This window comes from Crinia signifera, chromosome 2, assembly GCF_055691185.1.
Source record: "Crinia signifera chromosome 2, ASM5569118v1, whole genome shotgun sequence".
Taxonomy (NCBI): Eukaryota; Metazoa; Chordata; class Amphibia; order Anura; family Myobatrachidae; genus Crinia; species Crinia signifera.
In genome coordinates, this window is record NC_139218.1 from 184044068 (window position 1) to 184061751 (window position 17684).

The 17684-nt window shown below is 48.1% G+C and overlaps 1 protein-coding gene across 3 annotated transcripts in view; it reads left to right on the plus strand.

Moving 5' to 3' along the window:
• The first annotated feature begins 16338 nt into the window (after window positions 1–16338).
• DHDDS (dehydrodolichyl diphosphate synthase subunit) overlaps window positions 16339–17684 on the plus strand; it is a 33495-nt gene continuing 32149 nt past the window's right edge. For 2 of the 3 annotated variants that reach the window (XM_083173293.1, XM_083173295.1), the window contains exon 1: window positions 16339–16493. The gene's annotated coding sequence lies outside the window, so the exon portion shown is untranslated. The remainder of the gene's footprint in view (window positions 16494–17684) is intronic. The other variant, XM_083173294.1, reaches the window with a different exon arrangement.

Here is a 17684-nt window from a genome sequence, read left to right on the forward strand (position 1 = left end):
CTCCGGGGTCCCCCAGGGTCCAGGAAACCTCACTAGTGAGGAGGTTTTAAGAGCTGTGCTGAGTGACCAGACAGCGTCTCTCAGCACACAGGGAGCTGAGAGGACGCGCTTCTGTCAGCCTCTGCTGCACTGTCAGTGTGAGGAAACTTCGCCTGGAAGCCTCACACTGTGCCTGCACTAACTAAGATGTAATATTAATAAAAAAACAAACACGCTAGCTACTCTATCGTATGGCTGCTGTAGCAGCCCTTCAGCATAGCACCCACTCCGGTGGGCACCTAAAATGAACTGAGGAATGCTGGGATGCAGAAGGGAGGAGCCTGCCTCTCAAAGATTAGCAAAAGTGCCTGGCTCATTCAGACCCTCCTACATCCCATGGTTGAGCTGTGTCACCTGGATGGATGAAAGAGAAATAGCTGAAGGGAATGTTGATTGTTATATTATGTAATCACACCCCAGGGAACCAATCCCCCTGTAATGTGATATGCTTTGACCATCGAATGATGTGTTGCGTGCACGCACATATAAGTAACTTTTAAGTTACTTACATATGCATGCAGGCTGGCGCGGATATGGCCAGCCAGCTGACATCCAGTGATGTCAGCTACCTGCCCCCCGCACCAGCATCACTGCCTCATTACCATGAGAATGCCCAGCGTTCTCATGGAAACACCCATGGAACGATGGGCGTTCCCATATGGTAATGGGGCAGCGCCCCCCCGCACGCAGCCATGGGTGCGTGCACCCGGCGAACAGAAAGTTTGCTGTGGCTGCACGCACCATACGTCTGCACATGCGCAGAAACCCGTCTGCACATGTGCAGAAACCCGTCTGCACATGCGCAGACGCAAAACATCGGTCCTGCATTCGAATGCACGCAGGACCGAACAAACATGAATAACCCCCTAAGCCTGGAAAGGCAAATGCTGAGTTTTATACATGAGTTTTAAACAGATTAGGGTACTTGTGTATTATAGCGGCGCCCCCGATGTACATCGCACGATGAACGCATCGCATGCCATGTACCGGATGGCATGCGATGCAACGCGATTTTTACCCCCTATGCAATCAAAAATCGTATAAGCACCCTAAAGGGTGCTTTTGAGCACCCTAATGGGTGCTTACAATGTTTAATGCACCCCCACGCCACCCCCCCACTATAAACGTGAACCCGAAGCGTGGCGAGCGCAGCGAGCCCGCGAGGGGCGGCGGTATGCGTCCTACGACCTTTTCATACCCCCACTATCCACGTCGGCGTGGAGCTGAGAATAGAATAGTGTGGCGAGCGCAGCAAGCCACCGAGCCCGAAGCGTGGCGAGCGCAGCGAGCCCCGCGAGGGGACGCGGATATCTTCACAGGTAAACGCGTCCCTTCGCGGGCTTCACAGGTATCCGCGTGCGCTCGCCACGCTTGGGGCTCGGTGACTCGCTGCGCTCGACACACTATTCAATTCTCAACTATTCAATTCTTATACAATGTTTAATCGCATCGCATCGTATGGCATTGTATGCCATGTACAATGGCATACAATTTGAAAATTGTATGCCATCGCACAGTATCCAAGGAAATCGCGTCGCATCGCATACCATCGCATGCATTATGGTATGCGATGCGATGGGCGCCGCCAAAATACACAAGTACCCAGATTAGTGTCCCTGCAAAAATTGCTTTCACTTTTCATTAAGACTTCAATTAGCACACAAATTTGGTCAGTCAGGTGGCCTTTAGTGGTCAATCTCGGTACTTAGTAGTAGTTAGCCTTTATATATAGATTAAAACCTCATATGAGAAATGACAATGTCAAATGAAATGACAAAGTGCATAAATCAATATTCAGTGACAGTGGCATTGCTTGGTTTGTGCCCCCCCCCCCCTGCGGGGGATGGTGGGCAGGGGCATTACTATAGCACCGCAGACCCCCGGCGCCCCCACATGCACAGCGCCCAACCCCCCCCCCCCCCCCCCGCGCGCGCGACTGCGGGGGCTGCGGTGCTATAGTTACGCCCCTGTTCAGTGATATGTATTTTGTGATTTTGTTTGCTAAACTGCAACTCATGCTGAATTAGGCCCATATTTGTCCTCATTTCCTGACCTAGCAAAAGTAAAAACTGTAAATATAAGCAGCCTACCCAAGGTCCGGTAATTGGTTCTGGATCTGTTACAGGGCTACATGCTAAGAAATTTTGCTGGTCAAGATCTCCCATGGAGAGCACATACACACGCATAGATTTGTACTAAGCAATTTTGCTAAGCAATTTTGCTTAAGCAAAAAAAGGCTGGGTAGTGGTTCAGAATGAGAGATTGCGATCAGTATCTCTCATTCTGTACACACACATAGATTAAAGGGGCCTACAAACATAGCGATTTCTGCCAGCGACTTAAGCTATGCTAAGTCTGGCAGTTCTACGCCTCTGTCGCTCAGCACACAGAGCTGACAGCCCACACACAGAGCGAACTGTCAGCTCTGTGTGCTGAGCGAGCTGACAGCGCCAGTGTTCTCCGGGGGAGAACACTGGCGACCAGCGAGATTGATGGACACTGCTCATCAATCTCGGCCAGCGATGTCGCTATAACCCCTACACACACACACCGATGTAGGGGCGTTTTCTCAGCGACTTTGCCAAACTAAGCAAAGTTGCTTCGAAAATGCCTTGATATTGGCATGTATGTAGGCCCCTTTACAGTCACTTGCTAAGCAATCTGACTAGATATTGACTGCATGCACTGACTTAGTTAGCAGGAGATATTTAACCTCTTGGAGCATACACACGGAGAGATCTGTGCTTACTTTCTAAGCAATCTAGTCAGATGGCTTAGAAAATAGCACAAATTTGCTCCGTGTGTATGCCCCTTTAGTCTTGTCATAGCTTAGATGGGCTGCTATATGAAGAGTCCTAAGGGCCTGATCTGCACTACTCGATCCCCAGCATATTCACACTGGAGACTGATGATGTGGCTCTGCGCATGCGCTTGTTTGCACATGTGCAGGACCGCTCTATGAATGCCTTTGGCGACTATCACAGGTGTTTGTAGAGGTAGGGGAGGGAGGTGGGCATGCAGGGGGCTAAATCAGGGGATCACCCAACATTTTCATGAAAACGATGGGCGTTCCCCTAGGAATGCGGGCGGGCACAAGCCTGATGGGGGCGGGAGGCTGATGTCACAGAACGTCAGAGCCCGCCCTCTCTTCAGCAGACACCAACGGGCAGAAAAATATTATTATCATAATTGTAGCATTTACATAAATATAGTATTGTCTGCAGTTGAATCGACTCCTATGATTTACATTTGAGCCACAGAAAGCACAGGGGCAGGGAATTCAGAAGGGTCATCCAGGCCGACACAATGTGGTGTGTGTGCGGGAAATGCTGTGGCATAGGAGGTGGCAGTAGCACATATGGTGTCCATGATGATGTGATCAGCCCCCCTCCTCCAGCAATTTGCAGCTGGGTATGGCTACAATAACATCAGTGGCCTTACTACAAATTTTGCACCCTCTTCCCAAAAAACCTCTGGCACCCCCATAGTACCTGCTCATTGTCAGGAGTTCTGCTCATTGTTAGGGGGATCCCCCACCCCAGGGACCGATGCTGGTCTGTGGTTCAAACAAGGGCCGCTGTTCACGCCTGCCCCTTTCATGCTATTGAAAATATCCCTCCCAAAATGGCCTCCACTTCCTCTAGCCATCTGGGGAAGGGACATCTCTCCCATGGTGCTGCCCCTCAGGCCAGCGGCTCTTCTCGGCTGAACTGACAGTGGTATGGCGGGACAGTTGTCGCAACTCCACCACAGAGTCTGTTGCTAAGCCACAATGACATGAAATGGCATCAGCAGCCACGGGATCACCCACTTCTCTTACTCAGTGTGCGGCTGGGTGCCAGATTCCAGATAGCACTGGAAACATTTCCCAATCTTCCAGGTGGCCGGGAGTGCCACCAGATTTTCTGGAGCCCACTACGGACTTTCTGGGAGAGTAGACAAGCATGCTAGAAGGTAATTCACAGCAGGCAGGGCATGCATATAATATAAAAATTGTGACCAATGATGTTTGCTATCAGGATATCTCAGGAGTCTTGTTAAATAGATGACCCAGATCTTGACTTGCTTAGTGCCACTCTTTTAGGAATTATGGATCTGGATGCACATAGAGGATGCATACACCACAGGCTGTTTAATCACAGAGGCTTTAAGAAATCCCACCAGATCAGGGGGACACTGCATTAAGGGGCTAATTCAGAATCTCTTGCAGTGGGCCGAATTCGTCCCATATCCGATGATTGGGTTTGTGCATTGCAAAAGTGTGAATATGCGCATGTGCAAACCCCGGGAGCGAACGGCTTCAGCGAGTTTCACACTCGCCAGGCCGTTCACATCAGGAGGAGCAGGAAGGGGGCGGAAAGGGAGCAGGAAGGGGAATGCCCAGCATTTTATGGGCATTTTCATAAAAACACTGAGCGCAGATGCAGGTGTGCCATTGCCTGCTTGTGGCGGCTGAAATCATATGACGTCAGCGCCCACCCCGAACTTGGAGGGCAGCGTTCAAATGAACAGTAAGTCCTGCCTTACTTTTCATTAAAAACAGAGTAAAAATCATTTGATGGTGAGCGACCATCGAATGATTTTTCCTTCATGCGGCTGTATTTGAGGGGATGTGTAAGTGTGCACATCCACTTGCATGCAAAAGCGTGGATCTGCACAATGGGGGGGGGGGGGGGGGCAGGCAGGCATTTGGTGGGCGCGGGCAGCACTTGCCTGGAGTAGGAAGCCCCAATAAAGCTCCCACCCAGGCAACCCATGGCAAGGGCTCAAGCCGGGTAGGCTGGGTAATTGTGTAAAAGTAATCATTACAAAAATAATATTGGGTACTGCTGTCCCAGCAAGCCTCCCTTCATGCAAGTACTTGGAGAACAAGTACCTGCTTGCGGGGCATTAAAAGGCATACTGTGACTTGTAGTTCCATAGCAGGACCAATACTAAAGTGTAAGTATTACAAAAATGGGTGCAGTGTGCGTGGTGTGGGCCCCCATGGGACATGGTGCTGATCAGCAACTGCTTCCAATTGTCTGATTGTCATAACAGTGTTTATAGTGTATCTTTTGTAAATTTACAACTTTGCAAAAATTTTCCTTTTACCAAATGATCTATATTTTATTCAGTAACTTTAAACCAGAACTAGGAATTATGTATCTCTACCAATGACAAGCTGCCCTGGTAGCATGTGGACAACTTCTTTCCTTCCCTACAGCTCAGCTGAATTGTGAACAATAGATGGAGCTGCTCTCATCTTAGTGGCTCCCATCCCACCATCTGCCGCCCCACCCCATCGCAAGCCGGCGGACGGGGTGCGCACACGTCGGAGATACTCGCCCAATTCTTGTCTATGGACATGCGAGCTTGTGAGATGCTCACACGTCCATATCCGTCAGCCCGCTCTCCACCAGCAGCTGCCAGATACTGAAATCTGGCGCGTTGGTGGGGAGGGAGAGGCTCCATCTGTAAGAAGCACTTATGGCACCTTATAAATAAAATGTAATAATAATCGCAGACAAGTTTTTGTTACAAATTGTGGCAGAACACTGTCCAAGTATGAGCAGAAAAAATGGCCGATGTTTCACAATGTCCATTGGTTACTGCTCTCAGTTCTACAGGTTTTTTTCTATCAGTCCCTGTTGCTTGGGGATAGTTTCTGCAGGTTCAGATATCTGTCCAGAAGAACAAAGTGCGACCCCTAGTGCAAAATAATAGTATAAACACCAAGAGCTTGATTCAGAGATGTGAATAAATCAGAAGAGAACACATAACTCTGGATTCTCAAAACCATCTTAAACTTCAGATGTTGAAATGTGCAGAGATTAAAGGGGCATACACATGGGAAATTTAAGCCTTATTTTTAAGCAGTCAGACTAGATTGCTTAGAAATTAAGCACGGATCGCTCCATGTGTAAACCCCATAGCGACGGAGAAACAGGTCCCGTGCATCGCCATCGCCTGACTAGATTTTGACTGCATGCTGTCAAAATCTAGTCATATCGCCAGTGTTCTCATCACATCGCTCAGCATGTGTGCTGACTGAGTGATCTGTGCATGGGGCACCCATCGTGCCACGTTTACGGGCTTCCAGAAGGGTGTGTCCAAACTAGAATCTACAGCTGGATGTTATGCAGCCCGAGATTAGCAGCAGTGCAGGATGCCACCCGAACTCGGATGTTTTTTTAAAGGAGCAATCACCTACAAGGCAAAACCTTATAAGTGATTGCCCCTTTAAAAACATCTGAGTTCGTCCGACATCCTGCACTGCAGCCAAAATTGGGTGGCATTAAATCCCACTGCCAGACTTTTATTAAAAGTTTTTTATTTCATTAAAATCAAATCAACATCACAATAATAAGGTGTGCGTTCAACTTGTGCAACCACTTCGTGCAATTCTCTTTGCTTTCTTTTTTTGTGTGGTTACAGTTGCCCTGAATAGCACCCCCGCAAATAAATTAAAATAGTGGACAATAGGTCTACAAATTAAAAAAGACCTTCAATCTGAGTGTGCAGACTTATATCCTCCCCGTCCTTTCCTCTCTATTAAAAATAGGCTGCAATGTAAAACTAAAGATGGACAGCATTTTTGGGCTGCATGCAAAAGCAGACAGTATTTACCCTAAATGCAAATATAAGAAATGGACTTGCACCCTATATACTGCAATATGGCTTGTCTCACATACAAAGTTACTTACTTTCTTTGCTAATATTTTCCAGTGCCAAATCCAAATTAACTGATAAATGAATTAAGATCCTATTATGGTATATGGAGGTTCAGGTGTACCAAGGAGACAAGTATCAGGAGAAAAAAGAAAGATGGAGGAATGACTACCCCTTACCAGCTGCTGATAATTGTGTACCACACACACCCACCTCCACAAGTATCAGGAGGTTGACTGAACCCAGGACGGAGGTACAAAGTCTAACAAGGTACAAAGACCTGCAAGGGGATAGAGACTTTGCAGCCCCAGACATGCAGATCGCAGCCCTCTGCCTGGTCTTCTAAAGGTGGTAGGAGTTACACAGACAGATCAGAGCTCATTAATGTACTTCCGGACTGACCTGAGGAAGAGCCAGGAGCAGATATTGTGTGGAAAGCTGTTCTGAATGCAGGCTAGCTAATAATGGTGTTTGCAACAGCTGGAATATTATAGGCAAAATGTTCAGGATTTTCAGGAGATAGAAGATTGCAGGCCAGCTGTTCAGAATTTACAGGATCTGGGAGATTGCAGGCCAACTGTTAAGGATTTGCAGGAGCTGAGAGAGTGCAGACTAGCTGTTCAGGAATTGCAAACAATAAGGTGTTTGCAACAGCTGGGAGATTGCATGCAAACTGTTCAGAATTTGCAGGAGCTGGGAGATTGCAGGCCAGCTGTTCAGGATTTACAGGAGCTGAGATGTTGCAGGCCAGCTGTTCAGGAACTTCAGGAGCTGGAAGATCACAGGCCAGCTGTTCAGGATTTGCAGGAGCTGGGAGATTGCAGGCCAGCTGTTAATAATTTGCAGGAGCTAAGAGATTGCCAGCCAGCCGTTCAGGATTTGCAGGAGCATAGAGATTGCAGGCCAGCTGTTCAGGATTGGCAGGAGATGGGAACTTGCAGTCCAGTTGTTTAGGATTTGCAGGACCTGGGAGATTGCAGGCCAGATGTTCAGGATTTGCAGGAGCTGGGAGATTGCCATCCAGCTGTCAAGGATTTGCAGGAGCTGGGAGATTGCAGAACAGCTCCCAATGATTTGCAGGAGCTGAGAGACTGCCAGCCAGCTGTTCAGGATTTGAAAGAGCTAGGAGATTGCAGTCCAGCTGTTCATGATTTACAGGAGCTGGGACATTGCAGTCCAGCTGTTCAGGATTTGCAGGAGTTGGGAGATTACAGTCAGCTGTTCAGGAATTGCAGAAGCTGCAAGATTGCAGACCACCTGTTCAGGATTTGCAGGAGCTGGGAGATTGCAGGGCAGCTGTTCAGGATTTTCAGGATATGGGAGATTGCATGCCAGCTGGCCTACTGATCTGCAGCAAGCTCATGCTTTCTCCCCAGTTGGAATTCACAGACTAGTGCAATATCCACCCTCTGGCTCATCAGTTTATAGCTGTGTACACATGCTTAGATTTTTCCCTGTTTTCGATTCGATTTTGCTTATAGAAGCAAAATCGAATCCACATCGAATGGTTTTTAGGATACTTTCAATCTGCATTCGATGCGCGCTCCCGTTTTCTCAAAACCGAATAGAAAAATCGGTACTTATGTATTATAGTGGCGCCCCCGATGGTGGTCGTACAATGTTTTTATCGAATCGCATCGCATGCCATACACCCGATGGCATGCGATGCGATGTGATTTTACCCCCTATACGATGGAAAATTTTATAAGCACCCTGAAGGGTGCTTACAATGTTAAATGCACCCCCACGCCACCCCCCCCCCCCCACACACTATAAACGTGAACCCGAAGCGTGGCGAGCGCAGCGAGCCCGCGAGGGGCGGTGGTACGCGTCCTACGACCTTTTCATACCCCCCCTATCCACGTCGGCGTGGAGTTGAGAATATAAAGTGTGGCGAGCGCAGCGGGCCACCAAGCCTGCAGCGTGGCGAGCGCAGCGAGCCCCGTGAGGGGGTGCGGATACCTTCACAGGTATCCGCGTCCCCTCGCGGGCTTCACAGGTATCCGCGTCCGCTCGCCACGCTTCGGGCATGCGATTTTGCCCCCTAAACGATGGAAAATTGTATAAGCACCCTAAAGGGTGCTTTTAAGCACCCAAATGGGTGCTTTTAAGCACCCAAATGGGTGCTTACAATGTTAAATGCACCCCCACGCCAACCCCCCCACTATAAACGTGAACCCGAAGCATGGCGTGGAGTTGAGAATATAAAGTGTGGCGAGCGCAGCGAGCCACCGAGCCCGAAGCGTGGCGAGCGCAGCGAGCCCCGTGAGGGGGTGCGCTCGCCACACTTTATATTCTCAACTCCACGCCGACATGGATAGTGGGGGTATGAAAAGGTCGTAGGACGCGTACCTCCGCCCCTCCCGGGCTCGCTGCGCTCACGCTTCGGGTTCACGTTTATAGTGGGGGGGTGGCGTGGGGGTGCATTTAACATTGTAAGCACCCATTAGGGTGCTTATGCAATTTTTAATCGCATTGTATGGCATTGTATGCCATATACAATGTCATACAATTTTAAAATTGTATGAGATTGTACAACATTGCGCGATATTGCATCGCATACCATCGTATGCCTTTTGGTATGCGATGGGCGCTGCTAGAATACACAAGTACCGAAAAACCTACTGTGCAGCCAAGGAAATCTTGAATTCGATCCAGTAAATCGAATGAGTACTATGGGGCAGATGTATTAAGCATGGTGAAGAGATAAACTGGAGATAAAGTGGAAGGAGATAACGCACCAGCCAATCAGATCCCAACTGTCATATTTCAAACACAGCTGATTGGCTGGTGCGTTATCTCTTCCATGTTATCTCCACTTTATCTCCAGTTTATCTCTTCTCCAGGCTTAATACATCTGCCCCATTGTGCCTACATTGTGAAATCGAAATCGAATGCAAAAGTACAGATCTAATGCCAAATCGATTGGGATGATCTAATGCCAGATCTAATAGAAAATCGAATCTAACATCAAATCTAAAGCAAATCTAAGCATGTGTACAGGGCTTATCTCTTTTAGCTGTTCCTGTGATACCCTCACACATATTTTTCTGCACTGCTGGTACTGCAGATTCTCTGGCAACCATGTGTCCCTGCACTGCAGTCATTCCAATGTCTCTGCTCATCTGGTACTGTGCTCATTCCTGTTTCACAGGTACTCCCAAATACTGGTACAGCACATATCCCAGATATCCTAAACAGTTGGTACTGCAACCACTCCGGCAATCCCGCTACTCCGTACTGCCTTCATCCCAGCATCTCTGCTTACCTGATTCTGTGCTCCTCCCAGTGTCACATCTACTTCCAATTACTGATATAGCGCACATCCCAGATATCCTGAAGAGCTGGTACTGCAGCTACTCTGGCAATTCCTATACACCATACTGCAGCTATTCCTGCCTCTCTGCTCCCCTGGTACTGTGCTCATTCCACTTTCACCGCTACCTCCAATTACTAGTACAACACATATAGATCTCCCGAACACCTGGTATTGCAGCCACCCCAGTCTCTCTGCTCAACTGTGCTGTGCTCATACCAGTTTACAGCTACATCTCATTAGCTACATCTCTCGCTGCGCTCGCCACGCTTCGGGCTCGGTGGCTCGCTGCGCTCGCCAACTTTATATTCTCAACTCCACGCCGATGTGGATAGTAGGGGTATGAAAAGGTCGAAGGCCGCGTACCGCCGCCCCTCGCTGGCTCACTACGCTCGCCACGCTTCGGGTTGCTGTCAATCGTGGGGTGACGTTCACAATGGGGGGGGCCAGCACTGACGACCTTTCCGAAGATTTCCCGGGCGTAGCCACCAAGAGAGAGAGATCTTTGTCCGACTGGACAAAGGAAAAGTCTGAGTCTTGAGACCCGCCTGTGAGCGGTTCCACCTCCGAAGCAATTCCAACTGCAGCTGTCTTGAATGCAGCTGACCGAACTCCACCATTTCAAAGCAGGAAACCAGCTTCCCCAGGACCTTCATACTGTGGTCTACTGACACTCTGTGAAGCTTCAGGAATGCCTTCAACATGACGAGAAGGGAAGAGATATTTTCCTCTGGTAGATAGACTCTTTCGGCTACTGTGTCTATCCGAGCTCCCAGATGGATCATGTTCTGGACTGGGGTCACACTGGACTTCTTCCAGGTGATGAGCCACCCCTGTGACTCGAGGAGCTGTACTGTGATCTGGAGGTGAACTTGGAGAACCTCTCGAGATTGTGCTATGATCAATAGATCATCCAAATAAGGAAGGATCCGAATCACCTGGGTCCTCAGGGCCGCCGCCATCACGGCCATGATCTTTGTGAAGACCCTTGGGGCTGTGGAAAGGCCGAACGGCAATGCTGTGAACTGATAATGAGAGTTCTGGACTACAAATCGCAGGAAGCATTGGGAATCATCTCTTATTGGGACATGCAGATATGCATCCATGATGTCCAGGGATGTCATAAAGTCTCCCGGCTCCAGGGCCTGGAGGATTGACCGCAGGGACTCCATCCTGAACCTGGGCACCTTTATGAATTTGTTGAGATGTTTCAGATTGAGGATGGGTCGATATGAGCCATCTGGTTTCCCCACCAGGAAGAGATTTGAGTAAAACCCCTTTCCCTGATGACTGGGGGTTACCGGCACTATGACATTCCTGTCCAGAAGGGATTGGATGGAGTCGGAGAGAGCTTGCGCTTTGTCCTGGTCTTGTGGTCGGTCTCTTCTGAAAAACCGTGCTGGTTGATGGGATGGTCTGGCCGAGGACTGACCTCTAACCTTTCCCTGGGGCCGAAAGGAACGAAAATTGACTGCCCTTCCTTTAGGAGGTGCCCAGGAGGCTATAGCCCTAGATACCCAGGCTGATGCCATTGCCGGGCGGGCAGAGACCCCCGCATTGGTGAAAATCGCCTTTAAGCAATTCTCCAATTTTCTATCAGTGGGATCCTTCAAGGAAGCCACTGTATGAATAGTTAACGTGGTGGTCTTTACTAACCGTGCCACGTGGGCATCCACCTGTGGAGGTGTTTCCCATTTGCTGCGGTCAGCCGCATTAAAAGGGAAGAAGGATAGAAGGCACTTAAAGACTAGGAATTTTTTGTTTGGATGGGCCCAGGCCTCAAATAAAACCCCATCCAGATCAGTGCTGGGAGGAAATGCTGCTATCTCCTTTTTCTTCTTTTTGAAAACAGGAGCATCCGATGATGCAGGCTGGTCCTCCTGCACCTTAAGGGAGGAGCAAACCGCCTTAATAAGTGCATCTACCCGTGACTGAGTCATACGATCCTCTTAAGAAGAGTCTGGCTCATCATCACCATCATCATCGTCAGTGCCAATTGCACCGTCATCCCCAGTATCTCCCCCGTCAGTGTCATCCTGCTGAGGCAGTAAAGTAGGCAAAGTCCTGCGTCTAACTGGTGCCTTCAGAATAGACTGAAGGGAGCTGGACACCTGTACTAGACCCTGTACGGAAGAAGATAAACCCTGAACCCAGGCTTGTTCTGGGGTGGGTACAGTGGGCACAGCTTGTGTTGTGGCCACTTCGGGAGCAGACGTGTGTGGCCTGACTGCAGCTAACTGTGTGGCTAAATCTCTCATTGCAGTAGAGAGAGTGACTGCCCAAGCTGGCTCAGTGGGCTCCTGTATAGGAGTACTGGCAGCTGAGGGGGCATCTACAGAGCAACGGTCACACACACCTGGGTCTGTCTGCATCTCTGATGAGAAGTTCTCCTTACAATTTCCACATGTATAAGCGTGCAGCCTGGGAGCAGTACCCTTAGAGGGTTTTGCTGTGGGCTTCCCCTTTTGTGACATATTATAAGTCACAAGCCCCCACACAAGTCTGACAATGACAGGCTGTTTACAGAAAAACAGACCAACTGTACACTTAAGCCCTATCAAACAAGGTAGGTTTAAGAAAAAACAAGCACACAATATTATACACTGTATCAGCGCTAAATATAGCTTGATATCAGCGTTTTAGGGGAAAGATAAAGAAACCTGGTCCTGGTGTAGCGGAGCAGGAGTCTGGGTGCACTTCTCCCTCTCAGCGCTGTGCCTGTAATGGCGTTCAGATGCTGTGGAGGCGGGGAGAAGCAGAGCTGAGCGCGGGAAGCGTGACTGACAGCTCTGTAACATGGGGCGGAAGCTGGGGATCTATCCGCCTCCCGGTGGAAACCCCAGTGCTCTGCGCTATCCAAGATGACGCTCCCCAGTACAGCTAACCTGGTGGTCTAGCGGCCGCACGGAAAAGACCGGGTGCCTGCTGCCAGGACCGGCAGGGAATGCACCCTTCCCCCGGCGGTGTCACCGCTCGGCGTCCTGCTCTGTTTGAGTCGGGACCCGCTTACCTCTGACTGGAAGCGGCGCCTCAGTGTGCTGTGAGGTGTCCGGGGTGTCTGGTCATGAGACTAGCGCGCCGGACCCAGTCAGGCAGGAGCAGCTGCTAGACGGCGCTGTCTCCTGAAGAAAAGTCAAAAATATATATTTTAAGTTAGGGCACGGAGCCCTCTCCTTAGTGACCTGTGCCTAACGGCACCAAGGAACAACTGAAGCCTAGGGGGGGCGTGGAGGAGGAGGAGCCTGGGCTACACCCAAAGAAATTTAATCTCCTTGGTGCCCACACCCCACTGTCCCAGTGTCCACCATGAGTATGATAGAAAAAGTTGTTATTTGTTTGACTGCAATGCTTCTTATAGAGTTGTCTGCCAGATATCTTGTCATGTTAATTTTATCTTTAATTGTATTGTTGACCTACAAATGAGGATGCCATTACTTTCCCCAATTATGGATACATATACCATAGTTTCTTTGTAGGTAATATTAGTGTTCATTCTAGCACCCGCCACCTTTGAAAACCCATGCAGTTCCTCTTCCCTGCCTGGGGTGTCGCTGTCTGCTGTAGTGCTTCTATCACATTGTGGTCTGTATATCAGCACTGATAGGCAAACAAGACTTGTGCTAGAAACACCACAGCAGACAGCGACACTCCAGGCAGGGAACAGGAACTGCATGGGTTTTTAAGGATGGCAGGTGCTAGAATGGGGTGTGGTACAGGGTTTTGACAGTCATTAGCCTGACATTGGGATTCTGACTGGCTGGACTCAGACAGCGTTGCGAGTGCAACAAAGCCCCTTGCGGGCTCGCCACGCTGTGGGCATTGTGGCTCGCTACGCTTGCCACCTATTCTATTCTCCCTCTATGGGGGTCGTGGACCCCCATGAGGGAGAATAGCCGGTGGCCTTCGGGAACCCGTGGGTCAGTATTTTAACAGTCTGCATCCCAACGTCGTGACCCCTAGAATGAATTCTATAATATGTTGCTCTTTTTGCTATTACATTCTGTTTGTGATTATTTGCTTATTTTTCATGTTTATGTATATTATTTTCTTGTTTAGTTTAATTCATGTGCCATTGTTTGTTTGGTAGTTAACGGCTGTTTGGTGACGTCAACCCTGATGGACTAGCACTGTGGACAGGAAATGGGTGGTGATTGAATAAATTGTCCATGCTTTCTACTTTGTGTCATACATGTTGCACCATGACATTAATCAGAGATGACCATCTATGGCCATCCAAAGTCTTGCTATGCAGGCCTTGGCCAACATACATAGAACAGGGTTGTCGACTCTCCCGGAATGGCCGGGAGTCTCCCGAAAATCGGGACCCCCTCCCGGCCCCCCGGAAGGGTGGGCAACCCTCCCTGCTCCCCGGATCGCGGCATTAAAATGCCACAATCCTCGGGTCTCAGAGGAGGGGGCGGAGCTAAAATGACACAATTGCGTAATTTTAGCCCCGCCCCCTCCACGGAGATCCGTGAATTCGACAGTTTACCATCATGGGGGCGGGGCTTAGTGACAGCACACTTAAGCCCCGCCCCCTGAGCGGCTGCTGGAACTCTCCTCTCCGGGCTTCTCCCGGAGAGGAGAATTATAAAGTCGGCAACCCTGACATAGAACATACTGTAAGCTATACTTATTTAAGGCATCCTCATTTATAGCCACAAGAGAACAAAACCAAGATGTAAGAACAGAGGCAAGAATACCAGTGTCAGAGAGCACTTGAACTTAAACCCAAAAGGATTGCACCTTCACACACTCCCATAGTAAATGCCAAAAAGTACCAGATACTGACTGACACTTGGGGCAGACATAGGAGGCCCTCCCACCAAACTTCATCAACCTAACTAGCGTGAACTAAGTACTATGTAAAATAAATAATTGAATCTGTTGAAAATGAACAGAAGCCATAGATACATGAGGGCAAGCAAGTGTACTACTCCATTCATCCTCAGAAAAATGACCCACCTAAGATTCCCAGCTCCATTGCAAAAGGGGGAGAGTAGAGGTATGCTGATATGACATTAAAAAAATAATACAAATAGGAGAGAGTCCGTTGAGGGCTCAAATGTAAAATGAAAGATTATAAAGAGCAATGTTGGATACAAGGAGGATTCCTGGCAAACCGAGTAGTCAGCACATGGAGAAGTTGCAAAAACTCCATTGCTGCCTGATGTATCAACATTGTGCAGCATCTCAGTGGGTCCCTGGGCTATTCTGAGATGGCGGTGGCAGACATCGGTAACATCGGATTTTTGGTTCCAATGTTCGATGTTTAACCCTGCAATGTTGAGGATCCAATGTTTCCCCAACATCGCTACATTTCTCCCCCCCGATGTTTTTCTCAATTTTCCAATGGTTTTTCTTTTGTGTGTCACTGTGTGGTGCTGCTACTGCTTTCGGCAAACTGTAAGCCTCCAACAAGATAAACTTAATAGAAGGATTATTTATAATTTCATAAGCGTATTAGTGTATTATATTCTTAAGTAGACAGTTTATTGAAATATATATAGAAACATCGGTTAACATTGGTTAACATCGGTTTTAGAGTACCAATGTTTAGGTCTAAATGATGTTTCTAACCAATGTTGAAAATCATCATTCAACTGATGTTTTCTTTCGATGTCCCATCCCTACTCCCCAACACCTGGCGAAGCAGAGACGGGCTCCTTTCAGAGCCCCTGTCCCTGTGTCTGCAGTGACATACATACTGTACTGCCATAAGGATCACATATTGCAATGCAGGAAAATACAGCCCAGATCACAATGCATATGCGATCCTGTAGTAAATGGGTACCTTTTACTACAGGATCGCATATGCAATGCGACCTGGGTTGTATTTTCCCTTCTGGTGGTTGAAATTTAAGGAGAAAGAGCCCTTCAAAGACATCTATCAATACAAGGCTTTCTAGATATACAATACTAAGCACAAATAAATAGCATTTAATACAAATTAAAATGCTACAGTCCAAAGCCAAATGTTAGTTTCGTTCGGAAGATAGCTGCGTGATGAAAAAATTAAATTAATTTAAAAAAAAACAATACAAGGCGGTATTTTTAGCAGCGAAGCACCCATTGTTTTAAACATTGTTTTTATAGTGGGAAACAATGACTTTGCATTCGGGGGTCTCTTGAGAGGTCATGCCATATTTATTGCATTGTTATGTAGCGGTATGGGTTACGATTGCGAATATTACCCTAGCCGAAAGAAGGAACAGCTCTATAGTGGGAGAGGCACCGTTAATCCTTTAGTAATATGAATAGCTCAGCGCCATGTTTGTAATTGGTACTGGTCCTACATGCAGCGTCTCTTTCACCATCCAATGTTTCCGCCCACACAGTGACGTCAGAAGACGAGGACGGGCTGTGTGATCTCAGCAGTGTGCGCTGCCTGTGGGCGGCCGGCTGCTCAGTGCTGTAGCTGCTGTGACTGCCTGTGAGTGCGGAAGTCTGTTTTTCATGGGAAGGACTCGGAGGTGATGATCCTCGGGTAAGGCACGGAACGCTCTATGTGACTCTACCTGACAGCTTTGCTGCATCAGCCGGTCGAGCGGCACGATGCTGCCAGCACTATTGTTGGGATAACCTATAGCTGTCAGATTTCTAGGAGTACAAATCTCAGCATACGCACTGGAAATGCATGCTGGGATTTGTAGTAACAACAACTTGTGACCAGCTTGGGGTGGCATGGCTGGCTCTCCTTAGGGTTCCCAAAAATTATGGTTTTGCCTGATATTTCTATAGCTCATGGAAAATAATTATGCATGTTGCAGTGTCATGAACAGCAAAAGTTATTACCTAGAAAAGCTTTTTTAATTATTTTTTTTCAATGCAACCATTTTGTAGAAACTTCTGCTTTATATCTGAGGCATTTTTCGCTTAGATTGCTTAGAAACTTAGCACAAATCACTCAGTGTGTATGCCTCATAGCCATGGCGCTGGTTTCTGCGGTCTAGATCATTGAAGCCTGTAGTATAAAACTAGTCAATTCCAGTGTTTTCTCACCAGAGAACACTGGCCATGACCGATCGATCTGCACACATCGCTGAGTGCTAAGCGCTCTGTACTACAATAGACTTGTGTGTGTATAATACAGAATAAACAATGTGCGCAAATAGCGACCAGAATAGTCCACAACTTCCGAAATAAGGCTCTCCTTAGAAACCTCCACCAGAATAGACAAACAAATACAATTGGAGTTATAGACTTATCCGGCGCTTTGTAGCATATTTCTTCCGCTGAAACTCTGTCAACACATACTCCACATGTAGGGATTACAAATAGAATCTCTCATAGTGTAGTACCACATGCAACAAAAATGTATTACATAAGAGACATCACATTTAAAAATATACATAAAATGTTCCTCCGTTGTCAGCATATATTAAAGGGGGGAGTAATTACCAGATCCAAGGGAACTGTGGGCGCACAGTTCAAATGAGCGTGTTAATCAATTTCTTTGGAGTCAGGATACCAGTTCTCCTTCCCTCCTCTGTTTCGCCGTCCTGTTCTCCCAAGTGTCTGGATCCCTCCTTCTATTTAGCTGTACAGTGGGTATTCTGTGCGGGCTCTGTACTACACTACATCGCTCAGCCACGCTCCATTGCTTAGTGTGTATGGGGCTTAATAGTCCAGGTTTCGATATCCAAACCTGAATAATGCCGCCCATACACGCTGCGAT